Source organism: Coffea arabica, chromosome 2e (genome assembly GCF_036785885.1).
Source record: "Coffea arabica cultivar ET-39 chromosome 2e, Coffea Arabica ET-39 HiFi, whole genome shotgun sequence".
Classification (NCBI taxonomy): domain Eukaryota; kingdom Viridiplantae; phylum Streptophyta; class Magnoliopsida; order Gentianales; family Rubiaceae; genus Coffea; species Coffea arabica.
In genome coordinates this window covers 74,840,335-74,855,334 of record NC_092313.1, presented here as the reverse complement: position 1 = coordinate 74,855,334, position 15,000 = coordinate 74,840,335, and positions in this window count along the sequence as shown.

Genomic DNA, 15,000 nt, shown 5'->3' with positions numbered 1-15,000 from the left:
TATATATATGTATCTACGTGTGTGTATATATATATTATATATATATATATATATATATATATATATATATATATATATATATATATATATATATATATATATATATATATATATAGAGGACACCTCCGTGAAGCATCTATCCAGAAAAGAGCCCAAAAAAAAAAGTGGAGAAGCAAACCAGCTTTGACCATGCCGTAAACTTTTTTTTTTTTTTTTTTTTAAAAAGATGTAACATGAGGACACCTTCATGAAGCTTATATGCAGAAAAGAACCCCCCCAAAAAAAATGGTGAAGCATACCACCTTTAACAAGGCAATAAACCATTTTTTTTAAGAAACAAAAGCAAAATTTCTCTAGCATGGTGGCTAGGGCTATAAACGAGTTAAGTCAAGTATTTCATATCTGAACTTTGTTCGTTATACTACTTGAACAAGGCTCATGTTGGTTTGATAATTTTCGAACTCGAAATCTCTGTTCATGTTCGACTCGGTAATTAAGATTTTAATTTTAGTTCGAGTTCGACTCCTTTAACATGAACAAGAAACTCAATTTAGGTTTTTTTTTTCTCTCAAATAATCAATAGATTCAATACTAATTTAACTAACCATCTAACCCTAAATTTTGTGAAATGACAATTAGATTAGTGTGTGCAAATGATCATTTAAACTTGTGAACGTAACTAGTGTTTGTTCAATTTTTTATCAAGTCAAAATGTTTGTTTGAACTCGATTCTTATAAAATTTTGAATGAGCCGTTTACGAGTCTAAGCAAGTCGACGAATCGAACAATTTGACTTGTATAACAGCACTGATGATGGCAATTTCCTAAATTAAAACAACCGACTTTTCCTATCCAAAAAAAATAAAAATAAAAACAAAACAGACCTGGAACTGGACAGTACGCGTACAGCGGCTAACGAATCTTTGCTTATAAATTCCCAACGGCTTAGCCCAAATCCAACTTGGAAAGGACCACCTCGTGGCCGTCCAGATCATCAACAACAGCCTAATCCTAACCGTCCATTCTCTAACAAACACCTATAAATATCCCCAATGCCCCTCCAACTATTCCCGCCGTTGTGGATTTAGTTCTTCATTAACGGACATGACTTTAGATTAATGTTGGAGATTAATATTGGAATTGTTGATTGACGTAGATTCTGTGATTTATTCATGATTGCTTTAGGTGGTAGCTCTGGTATTTTCCTTCCTGTGATTGTTTCGAAAATCACCTTGTTGTAGAATTGGCGGAATGGGGGAGAGAAAAGCTCTGTTGGATGGATTTGAATGCGGTCTGAAATTTGGGAGTTCTTCTCTAATCCCCTCTTGGTCTTGGGTTGTTCTCATCTTTGCTTGATAAAATCACTGCTTTTATTTTATGGAGTCACTGTTGACGGGCTCTACATGTTGTCTTGATCTTAGGGGATCTTGGATTCAAGAGTTTTGGTCATGATCGTTATCCTGTTCTTCTGGTTTACAAAATCTTGGGAGAGTTTTTCTTTCCTTACTTGCGGTTTTGTGCTGTTTTCCTGAACAATGATTGGGATTTTTGGATAATAATAATTCAAAAACCATAGGAGTTATCTAACGTACATGACTTTTGTTTGGCATTCCAGTTTATCGGACAACATCACATTATCGTATTGTTGTTGATGCTTAGAGATTGGCCTTGCTTTTAGAATCCGAGGAAAGAAAATATGTTTTGATTGAATGTGCTCTAAAATCGGGAAATTTGCCACCTATTAGGGAGTTCTTATTAAGGGGCTCTACACGTTGTCTTGATTGTAGGGGAGCTTGGAGTTTTGGTCATTGTCGTTACCCTGCTATATTGGTTTATGAGATTTCGTAAATTGTGCTCTTTCCCTTCCTTTTTTTTATTAATTTTTTAGAGCTGTTTTTCCAGAGGACTGATTGGGAACATTCTGGATGTGATGATTGATTTGCTCTGCATCTACCTCGTTAGGATTGAAGGATTGAACAACTCAAGTTCTCTGTTTCAAAGGAACTATTTAACTTCCTTAACATGACTTTGGTTGCTGGAATCTGGGTCCAGATGACTCAGAGGTTTGATGACAACTTACGTCTCTTGTCCAAGATCAAAGGCTTTTTGCATTGTTAACGAAGGGAGTACGCACTATTTCTTCCTTTTTGCTTGAGCCAACTTAGTGGTTTTGACACCTGTAAATATCTAATGCCCCCCACCCCCCCCCCGGCGCGGGGTCCTTTATGTTAGCATCTTGGAATTGAGACCTGTATCTTCTAATGCATCCAAAGGCTTTTCTTCTTCTTTTTTTTTTAAGTAACTTTTTTGCTCATGCATTTCTTGTTTTTGGCTAACAATACTTTGTTTAAAGTTGTACTGATTATTGGTCTTGTTCCAGGGATTCCCCTTCATCCCAACCTCTTCAGTTCTGTTTGCTCTAAGAGGTAACTGGCATCATCAATTATGCTCTGTGTTGTTCAAATAGGGAGTGTGAATTCGATTGTTTTCATCATTGTGCATTACATGATTTTGGAGATTTTCTCTTGTTATACACGTGATGGTTAGGGTATCTTTTGGCAGCTTCTAAATGGTTGTTTGGGTTATATTCCTCAGCTGTGTAGTGGGCCCTGTTTGGAAGGAGTTCTGTTTCTCTGCCTGTATACTTGAAGGTCGTCTCTTTAGGCAGGTGTGGAATTTCAAGTTTTGCAATATTGGGTTTGTCATCATTTTTTATGTTTTTCTCGTATATGACACTTTATTATCGGAAGATTTTGACATCAGCTAACTTTATTGTTATGTTATCTCTATAAAATGATAGAGTTGGGGGCACAACTATCAGCATTTAAACAGTATGCGAAGGAGAGCTGTCCAAGGGATGTGACAGTTTAAAGTGTTTGAAAGTAGTTCTGAACATTTCTATGCTGATTGCTGTTTATAACTATCTATATTTGAAAGCCGACAGTTTCCGGATCATTTAACTCCGTATACTTGTGGATTTTTGGCAATTTTGAGCTGTTGTAGTTGTTAACAGGTATCTTGGGAGGAAAACATCTAGTCACCATATTATGAGTGACCAACTAGTATTTATAGAAGTACAACCCTAACAAACTATTTACAAAAATACCCTTACTAATTTATTATCTACAAGAATACTTATATTCTCTTAACACTCCCCCTCAAGTTGGAGCATATATATCATAAGCACCCAACTTGTTACAAAGGTATTTCACCCTAGAGCCCCCTAAGCTCTTGGTAAACACATCAGCCAATTGATCTACAGACGGTACATGAGATGTCTTGATGACCCCGTCAAGCAATTTCTCTCGAATGAAATGACAATCAACTTCAATATGTTTTGTCCTCTCATGAAACACTGGATTAGACGCAATATGAACAGCCGCCTGATTATCACACACTAAATTCATAGGCTGTTTATGCTCAAACCCAAGTTCAAGTAATATGCTCTTTAACCAAACCAACTCACACACAGTGTGAGCCATAGCGCGGTATTCAGATTCTGCACTTGATCTGGATACAACTGTTTGCTTCTTACTCTTCCACGACACTAAATTACCACCAACAAACACACAATATCCTGTGGTCGATCTTCGATCTGAGGCAGAACCAGCCCAATCTGCATCACTATATCCTTCAATATCAGTGTGTCCATGATTTTGATACAACAACCCTTTTCCAGGAGCACTCTTAAGATATCTGAGAATCCGTACAACAGCATCCCAATGACTAGTACGAGGGGTATCAAGAAATTGACTCACAACACTCACTGCAAACGAAATGTCAGGTCTCGTTACAGTGAGATAATTTAATTTACCCACAAGTCTTCGATATTGCTTAGGATCATCAAGTAATGCACCTTGATCTCTTGCTAATTTCACATTGGGATCCATAGGAGTATCCACAGGTCGGCAACCTAACATCCCAATTTCACTCAACATATCGAGTACATATTTCCTTTGACATAAATAAATCCCATATTTAGACCGAGCTACCTCAATACCCAGAAAATACTGTAGATAACCTAAATCCTTTGTCTGAAAGTTTGCCTGCAAATTAGATTTAAGTTTCTGGATTCCCACAACATCATCACCTGTAATCACAATATCATCCACATAAACAACTAATAAAATTTTACCAGCATTAGAATGCCGATAAAATACAGAGTGATCTACTCCACATCTTGTCAGACCGAACTCCATGACAACACTACTAAACCGGCCAAACCAAGCCCTCGGAGACTGTTTCAATCCATATAAGGATTTTTTCAAACGACAAACCAACCGCGGATTCTCCCCCTGAACAACAAATCCAGGAGGTTGTTCCATATATACCTCTTCTTTCAAATCTCCATGCAGAAATGCATTTTTCACATCCAACTGATGCAATGGCCAATTATAAGTTGCTGCCAAAGAGATAAGAAGACGAACAGAGGTAATCTTTGCAACAGGAGAAAATGTTTCTAAGTAATCTACTCCATACACCTGAGTAAATCCTCTAGCTACCAGCCGAGCCTTCAATCTATCAATAGAACCATTAGGCTGCACTTTTATAGTGTACACCCATTTACAACCAACAACAGGCTTACCTGAAGGACGAGGGACAAGATCCCAAGTACCATTTTGTTCCAAAGCAGACATCTCTTCTTGCATAGCTAATCTCCAACCAGGATGATTAAGAGCATAGGTAATAGACTTAGGAATGGAGATAGAATCAAGGGAAGCAACAAAAGAAGAATATGACATAGAGAGACGAGAATAAGAAACAAAATTAGAAATAGGATGGGAAGTACAATGTCTCTTACCTTTGCGTAAAGCAATAGGAAGATCTAACTCACAGGAGGGCGTCATACCTGAATTTGAAGATTGAGAGTTAATTGGTGAAGTGCGTGGCATATCAGGAACTTTCTCAACCATGGAACGACGAGAGTAAACTTGAAGATGAGGACGAGATAATCGAGCTATGGAATCTGGTGGACTAGATGACTCAGGTAATAAAGGGGAAGGGACTGGTAAAACAGGAGAGGAAAAAGAGGGACACTGGTCTAACTCACAAGGCGTACTTTGTTTGATAAAATATGGAGTAGATTCAAAGAAAGTAACATCAGCACAAGTAAAAAATCGATTTAAAACTGGACTGTAACATCTATACCCTTTTTGCGCTCGTGCGTATCCTAAAAAAATACACTTAATGGCACGAGAATCCAATTTATCCACCCCGGGAGTAAGCTGATGAACAAAGCACACACATCCAAAAATACGAGGAGGTAATTTAAACACAGATTCATAAGGAAAAAGAATGGAGTGAGGTAATTGACCTCCAAGAATATTAGATGGCATGCGATTAATTAAATAACATGCAGTTAGAACTGCATCACTCCAAAATTGTTTGGGCACATTCATGTGCAACAACACTGTTCGAGCAATTTCGATTATATGTCCAATTTTTCTTTCAGCAACTCCATTCTGTTGTGGAGTGTGAGGACAAGAGGACTGATGAATAATACCAGACTTACTCATAAAGGTATTAAAAGGAGTGGAAAAATATTCTTTCGCATTATCACTGCGAAGTATACGTACCGGCACACCAAATTGATTCTTTATTTCTACAACAAATGCACAAAAAATGGAATATAGTTCTGAACGATCTTTCATTAAATAAAGCCATGTAACTCTTGAAAAATCATCAACAAAGATTACAAAATATTTAAAACCTAACTTTGAAGTGACTCGACTAGGACCCCAAACATCAGAATGAACTAACAAAAACGGTTCAAAAACCCGTTTATTGACTCTAGGAGCAAAAGAAACACGATGATGCTTTCCTAACTGACAAGACTCACACTCTAACGAAGATAATTGACTCAAAGTAGGAACCAACTTTTTCAAATTTTGTAAAGACGGATGACCTAAACGACAGTGAATTTCAAGAGGAGAAACAGTAGCAGGACATGCTATCGGACCATTGAAGTTGAGAAAATAAAGACCATTATGCTCATGCCCTCCACCAATCGTCCTCTTTGTCTTTAAATCCTGAATGACAACAGAATCAGGAGAAAAAGTAACTGTACACTGTAGAAATTTAGTGAGCTTACTAACAGACATTAGATTAAAGGGCAAATTGGGTACGTAAAGAACAGAAGACAGCGGAAGTGATGGATTAATTTCTACAGTGCCTAGTCCTTTAACTTTAGTGGTAGATCCATCAGCTAAAGTAACATGAGGATATGGAGTAGACTCTTGAAAATTAGAAAAAATTTTAGAGGTACCTGACATATGATCACTAGCCCCGGAGTCAATAATCCATGAGTCATTACCTTTTTGTGCTAAAGAAGCAGAGGGAAGAGATGCGTGATTTGTAACTTGGTACTGTAGGAATTTAACATAATCCTCCTCAGATATAGTAACAGTCTTCTGGGACCCATGTGCTGAAAAACTCGATTCAATGTGGTCATTGGTAACCGCATTAACAAACCTTTCAACCATGGCGAATGGCACATCAAACCAAAGAAAAGGTCAAAACTCAAGATGACAGTGACGTGTGAACAGTGCCGTGAACAGTACCCGATGAACAGTGCCCGCGTGAACAGTCGCGGTGAACAGTATCGCGTGAACAGTCGCGATGACCAAAACTTTTGCTAGATGTTTAACCCTAACCCTAGGACTTTTGCTCTGATACCATGTTAACAGGTATCTTGGGAGGAAAACATCTAGTCACCATATTATGAGTGACCAACTAGTATTTATAGGAGTACAACCCTAACAAACTATTTACAAAAATACCCTTACTAATTTATTATCTACAAGAATACTTATATTCTCTTAACAGTAGTGATATCTCAGGGCTTCCTTCTTCCAATCAAAGCTTATCTACCTTGTCTTAGACGAGTCCTCTTCTACCTTGAACTAATTGCACCTAATTGTTGCTGAACTTGGTGGTTTTGGGAATATTTTAAATGTCCATCTCTAATCTGTTCTGTAGTGGCCTGGATTCAAGATTGATCGTTAAGTACTGTAGCTGTGAATTATCTTCAACATGATTCTTGAGCCAAAAAGTTGAGCTGTTCTTCTCTTTGAGTACTTGGTGTGGCAGGTTTTCTTGACCAACAGTGGACAGTTTTTGGTTAGTTATAAACCCTTTCTGTCCCCTACTTTGATGAAGAAGTTTGCGTGGCTAAAATGTCTGAAAAAAGTTCTCAACACCCTTATGCTTATTACTTCAATTTGAAAATTGACAGTTTTTGGATTATAGGTAATGAATATATATTTCTATTTTAGGGTCTTGGTTTTGGGTCATGCTGTTTCTTGTTGACATTTTAGGCTTCCTAAACTACATCCCTGCAGGAGATCCCTGAAGGAGTTTTTCTCTTTCCCTACTTCAAGTTAGGTTTTTTTCCAATTCTAATGAATAGTTTATGGTTAGCTAAGTCTGTTTATCCATCTTCATTTTAGGAAGGAGCTTGGAATTTTAGAACTTACTGGGTTAAAGTGATTGAAAGGTGTTCTCTGCTTCTTTGGAGCATTACATTTTTTTTGGAAATTAGCATGAATCAGATTATCTGTAAGGACTTTTTGTGTTTATTTTACGATCTTGGGTTTGTGTCTTCCTGTTTTCATTGAGATTCTTGCTTCCTTCTTCTGAGGCTAACACTATTTACATTGTTTTGAAGGAACTCTTTTCTGCCTCAGACTAATTGATCCTCTGTGCTTCATCAATTATCGGTTTTCTATTGATGTTTGATGTCTTCTCTCTATTGTTGGAACCGCAAGATGGGTGTTGTGCTTGAAGACCTCCTTGGCTTTTTTATCTGCTTCTTGATTATTTGGTGAATTCATTCTGCTGTTTGGTGTGGCATTAAAATTTACCTATCTGCTTGATGTTGCAAGAGAAAATGGGAATTTCTGGTCTGTCCCTACTTTCCTTCTGAGCTTTTCTCGATGAAATAGTGGATAGTGTATCAGGATAACATGTCATCTTCATTTTGGAAGGAGCTTGGATTTGGTGAGCTCGGTGATGTCATTAAAATAATTGAAAGGAGGTCTCTGCTTCCCTATGTGTATTACTTTGTTTGAAGATTAACAGTTTTGGGATTTTCTGTAACAACTATATATCTACATCTTTTGATCTTGGGTTTCAATCATGCTGTTGTCATTTAGATCTTGGGGCTTTCTTTTGTCAAAGGCTATTTACATCGTTGAAGGTCAAACTAATTGTTCGTTTGTTTTTGATCAGTTATTGGTTTTGGGGATGTGATTGACGCCTATGTTTCCTCTACTGCAGCAGCTTGCATTCAAGTGACATCCCAGGCTCTTTTACCTGCTTTTGATTTTTTTGTTGATTTCATTCTTTCATTGGAGCTGATTTCTTGAATAATTATTTTTAATTATTTGGGGTGGCAGTGAATTCCACTGTGCTTTAATGTGGATAGAATTGCAAGTCCTCTGTTGTGGTCTACATGCTTTTGCAGGAGAACCGGAGTTTTTTTGCTTTCCATACTTTTCTTGCTAGGTTTCTCTGAACAATAATGGATAGTTTCTGGTTAAATTTTGAGAGGCTCCAGTCATCATCATTTTAGACATTGAAGCAAGTCAGTGTGCAGTTATAAAGTGATTGAAAGGAGTACGTGTATTACTTTGTCTTGGGTTATCTGTATCGCATTTGCATATTTGTTGTAGGAGTTTCAATTGGTTTGAGCTGTTGTAGTGACATCCTCGGTCTCCTTCAGATTAAAGGCTATCCACATTGGTGTGAAAGGAATTCTATTCTGCCTAAACTAATTGCTTATTAGTGCTTGACAATTGACCATTTTTGGGCTGTGGTAGCATCTGTGTCTTGTTTGTATTCTAGGAGCTCAGGTTCAAGATTGGCCTCATGGTAAAATCTCTGGCTGTTTTATCTGCTTTTGAAGCTGGTACTGGTCGGCAGAGTTTCACGAATAATGTTCATTCCTGGTTATGTGGTGTGGTTATGAAATAATTGTTTGTTCTGATGCAATTACTAATTGCAGTTCATCAGCTTAAGTTATAAATATATGTTTTTTCCTGGTCTATGAATTGGAATTCATTGGTCGAGGACTAGCTATTTTAGTTTCTATGGTGTATTTATAGCAGCAGGTCCTGTTTTTGTTGCTGCAGAGAATACACTGACTGGACACTACTTGCTTTGCCAACACCTTTGATATACGCAGTCTTAATGTTCATAACATATGCTTCTGAATCTGTTGGACCCTGTAGATTGCCAGGTTGATTGATGAACTGTCAATTCTACTCTTTCAAGCACTTGTTACAATTCTTGTTCTGCAACTTTTATAGTAGTTTTCAAAATTTTCAAATGATCTTCTGGAGGGTTTCCCTTGGGTTTGCAGGTATGGGAACTTGTTTTGGCTTTTTGCAAATCTTGCGAGCAATACTATTGAGGTCCGTCTAATGCCCTGTTTCTCTTTGTTTGCACCACATATCTTCAGAATTGTGGGTTCAGCTATAAGAAAATGGTGGTCATCTATTATAATTGTGGAACTTCTAAGAGGTTGTTGTGTTAGTATTTGATAATCTACACTTCTGTTGGTGGTCTATCATGTCATGTTGCTTTGCACACATTTGTGGTTCTTCTCCTGCTTGTTTGGCTGAATATGCATATTTAAAAGAGCTTTTAAAGTTGAAGAAGTGAAGGTTTCCTCTTACTGAGGTTATTTTTACTGTTCTCTTTTTCCACTTTCAAATTTTCTGCTTGCTCACTGTTTGGAGACACTGATTCAAAGGCCATTTCATTTAATTTTTCCTTCCTTTTCTGGAAGCTATATGGGCTATATGTTGCTTAATATTTGCGTGAATTGTTTATCTTCAGATGTCTGAACCTGTTCTATACCATGTAGCTCTTTATGTTTGCATCCCCTTGTTAACTTCACGGTTAGTAAAGGTTTTTGAGAGTTTCATGCGGCAATGCTAAATTCATTTCTATGGTCATTCAGATGCTATTTGAGCACTACAGTTTTCAATACATATGCATCTGGTTTTTCCATAGTTAACCTGTGAAGGTATATAGGTAGAATGAGTGCTAGCTGCTTTGTCTCCGGGGACATCTGGACAAATGTCACAGAAAAGGAAAATACATATAGCAGAAAGTGACTGTGTCAAATTTGTTCAAGAAAATAGAAAAGATTCATAAGCTTTCAAATTTGTTCAAATAATGAGTGAAAGATTCATAAAGATTCATAAAGGGTGTTTGTGCTAAGGTAGCACTATTGGTCTGCTAGTTGATCTGCTTATTCTATAACACTCTTAGCCAGAATTCTGTGCATCGACAGCCTTTGGTTTAGTTACTGGTTTCCAACACCTCAATACAGCTTTTGGTTTCGTTACAAAATTTTGGGGGAGTTTTTCTTTCTCTTCTTCTGGTTTTGTGCTGTTTTCCTGAAGAATGATTGGGTGTTCTTTTTTTTTTTTTTTGTTTGGATGATAATGATTGAAAAACCATAGATGTTATCTAACATACATGACTTTGTTTGGTATTCCAGTTTATCGGGCAATTTTGGCATCATATTACTGTATTGTTGTTGTTGCTTAGAGATTGGCCTTGTTTTTAGAATGGCGGAATTCTGGCCTCCCAAGGAGAGATGTTTCTTTGATGGATGTGCTCTAGAATTGGGAGTTTTTTTTTTCTCTCTCATACTCTCCACGTTGTTCTAATTTTTGCTTGAAAAATTTGCCGCCTTGTAGGGAGTCATTATTAACTGGCTCTGCATGTTGCCTTTGATTGTAGGGGAGCTTTGGAGTTTTGGTCATTGTCGTTACCCTGATTGGTTCATGAGATTTCATACAAGTTTGCTCTTTCCCTACTTTTATTATTTTTTTAAATTGTTTTTCCTGAGGAGTGGTTCAAACCTTCTGGATATGATGATTGATTTGCTCTGTGTCTACCTCATTAGTATTGTAGGATTGAACAACTCGTGTGTTTCACAGGAACTAGTTAACTTCCTTAACATGACAGTGGTTGCTGGAATGTTGGTCTAGATGATTCGGAAATTTGGTGACAACTTTACGTCTCCTGCCCAAGATCAAAGGCTTTTTGCATTGTTAATGAAGGGAGTTCACATTATCTCTTCCTTCGTGCTTGAGCCAACTTAGTGGGTTTGACACCTGTAAATATCTGTGTCCCCTCTTTGTGCTATGACCTTGGAATTGAGACGTGCATCTTCTAATGCATCTAAAGGCTTTTCTATCTCTCTCTCTCTCTCTTTTTTTTTAAAAAAAACCCTTTTTTCTAAAAAAAACCCTTTTTTCTCGTGTATTTCTTTCTTGTGTTCTGATAATACTCTGTTTAAAGTTGTACTGATTATTGGTCTCGTTCCAAGAGTTCCCCTTCATCCCAAACTCTTTAGTTCTGTTTGCTCTGAGGAGGTAACTGGCATCATCAGGTCTTGTTCAAATAGAGTGTGTGAATTCGATTGTTTTCGTCCTGTTGTTACCTGTGCATTTACATTCTGGAGAGCTTCTTTTGTCATATGCATCATGATGGTTAGCGTGGCTTCTGAATGGTTATATGTCCTCCTCTTCATGTTAGGAGCTTAGGTTGAAGAACTCATCTGTGTAGTGGGCATTGTTTGGAAGAGGTTCTAATTCTCCATCTTTATTACTTGGAGGTTGTCTTTTTAGGCAGCTGTGGAATTTCAAGATTTGCAATGTTTGGTATGTAATCATTTTTTATGGTTTTCTCATAGATGACAATTTGTTATTCAAAGATTTGAGATCAGTTAACTCTATTTATATGTTGTTTCTATAGAATGATAGCGTTGGGGGTACAACTATCAGCATTTAAACAATATGTGAAGGAGAGCTATCCAAGGGATGTGACAGTTTAAAGTGTTTGAAAGTAGTTCTTTTATGTCTCCACGCTGATCACTGTGCATAACTGTTTGAAAACCAACAGGTTCTGTGTCATTTGACTTTGTATATTTGTGGTTTTTTGACAGTTTCAGGCTGTTGTAGTGATGCCTAAGGAATTCCTTCTTCCAATCAAAGCTATCTACCTTGTTTTGAAGCAGCCTTCTTCCCCTGAGGTAATTGCTGCGTGTACACACACACACACACCCACACCCACACACACACACACACATATATATAATGAAAACTCTAAAAACTTGCAGTCTAACGGGAGCTAACCTTTCCATCATCAAGTGGACAATTAAATCTCCCTTTGTTTATGCACAATTCATTTGGGCCTTGGTTTCTATTATACAATAATGACTACGTACTACATGCTCTGGATCTTTGTCGCAAATAATATGTACTCTGGACCATTTTCCCAAATGAGTTTTGGCTCACTAATTCTCCAACTTGCCTGTTTTTTATTTGTTATATTTTTGGCTTAATCAATATAACATACAATGCGCCAAAGGAATTCAGTCAAAACTTTCGTCGTTGTCACGTGCCTCGCACATGTATTGTGGATAAATTTGTTCTCTCCAGATGCTCCGTTGGAATGGTTCGGGTCATTGGGTCGATCAGAGAGCCTTGAATTCCTTTCCTTTCTCAGCTCTTACAGCTGCATTGTTTTGAAGCTACGAGGAGAACGCTCCCCAGAATGATGATTAGCTGGTTTATCATGGTTGTCTCTTCCAATGCAGGTTGAATTCCGAGACAAATTGGCGGTTTACACGGCCTCGGAGGTATTGTTCCATTTTTCCTCCTTTCCTAGGATTTTCTGATCTGCTTTCTTCTCTGCCTTCTTGCTTCATCTTTGTCTTGCAGGTTTTGTTTGCTTTCGGTGTTTTCTCTTTCTTTTCTTCTCCTCTGTCTGGCTTTCTTGCGAACTCATATCTGTGTAAATATATATTTCAATGGATTTCATTTGGTACCTCCGGACCGAAGCATACCATCTCAACTAAGATGTCTGGGCATTTTTTGGGCAAGCCTAAAACTCACACCGCACATTGCGCGGTGTTCACCTCCTAGTTACCTTCTAAATGCGGTTTACCAACTACCAAGAGATAACACTGTCCATCTTCAAAACATTGTTTATTTTCTGGTTATGGTGTGATTATGAAACAATGGCCTAGAGGTGATCCTTGACAAATTAAGTTCTATTTTATTTAGAAATCCTGGACAGATTTACTTCTCAAAACCTTGTTTATCTTCTGGTTATGGTATGATTTTGAAACAATGGCTAGAGATGATCCTTGACAGATTTATTTAGAAATCCTTGACAGATTTACTTCTCAATGCGTACAACTTTTGGAAGCCTCTGTGAGCAATTTTTTATTTTTTTTATTTAATTGGTTGGTATCATATGAGTGTTACTTTAGCTTGGTTGAATCTTTCAGAGAATCATAGATTTTATATCTTCTTATTACCTTCTAAATACGGTTTACCAACCACCAACTACGGTTGTTCATGGTTCACCCTGAACCCTATGTTGAACTTTGACCGTTGTTGGACTTCTGGAGCAGCTAAATATCACGAGAGATGTGGTACATAACCAGGTCTTGATTACCTTTAAAACTTCCTCCTTCCCAGACTTAAGTTTCCATTCCATATGCTGCTTCATAACTTCGATTATTAAGCAAAACTTCGGAAAGTTCTCCCTTTATGGACCTACGGTTTTATAGGTATGTGAAAAGGATGGTAAAAACATGATAGTTGGAAATGTATGTTCATCATTAAGTGCAATTCTATAGTCTTTCAAGGCATTTTTGAAGTTTTTAATTCAATATGAATGGTAATCTTTGGGACCCCCACCTCCGACGTGGTCTTGTATAGTTTGATTGCTCAATTTGTTGAATCAATGGATTGGTTGCATGCCTAATGGAATTGAACAAGTGGCAGAAGGTTTGGCATGGGGTTTTCGTAGAAGTTGCAGAAGTTGGCCTATTGAATTTGAGGAGAGGGCTGTCTTTGTTGATATTTAAGGAAAGAATATTCTTCTTAATAATTATATATATAATATTTAAATTAATTAGTTACAAACTTATAATAATGATATTGTTAGTTATATGTATTATACAATGTATATATTAATCTATGTAATATAATTGATATTATTAATTATATTAATAATTATACATATTTGTTAATAGAAATTATTAATTAGTTATACTAAATTTACTAATACATTTATACTAATATATTTAATTAGTGAAAATTTCTTATATATCATTTACAAAGAGCCAACGAATCAAACATCAACTATAATAATGATATACATTCCTGGTACTGAACCAAACAAATGTATTGGAATGATTGACACCATTCCAAATCCAAGATGAATGATTCCAAATCCGAATCCGAGTTCAACATGCGAACCAAGGCCACCTCAATTCCCGACTATATTGGGAGGTTTTGGTTAATTACCAAATTTGACTCCTAAATGAAATATAAAAATCCAAAAATAGATAGGAATCTTCTTTCCTTCAAATCTCGTCTCTTCTCGTACTTCTACCTCTACCACTTTGCATCTTTACTGGACATTCTCCTCTCTCTCTCTCACCATTCCTGTGTAAAAACACACTTTCTTACTCCTCACTTATCTTCTCCTCCCAAAACCAAATTTTGCTAATTTTTATGGTTTAATAAACGTACAAGGAAGTTCTTTAAAAACCTAAGTATTAGCAAAATTTCCATTTAGAAACAGCAATTAGTGATGATGAGATTTATGGGTGGTTTTGGCAGCAAAAGATACCCAGAACCAAAGAAGATGATGAAGTTTGTAGTTTAAATTCAGATCTATCTTAGATTGGAAAAGTTTGGAAATCTTGAGGCTAAATACAATAATTGTAAGAGCTCTAAATACAATAATTGTAAGAGCTCCAAGGTAGCAATTAATTCTGATTTTATCTTGCGTTCGCTAGCAGTGGTGGTTCAAGGAAATAGAAAGAAAATATTTTATCCCGATACCTAAACCTAAAAAGTTTTTACCAAGCAATATACATTGGAATGATGGCATAGGGCCATACCCATACTAATTATTTATATATGATACCAATTCCAATTACAATTCCTGGTACTGAAT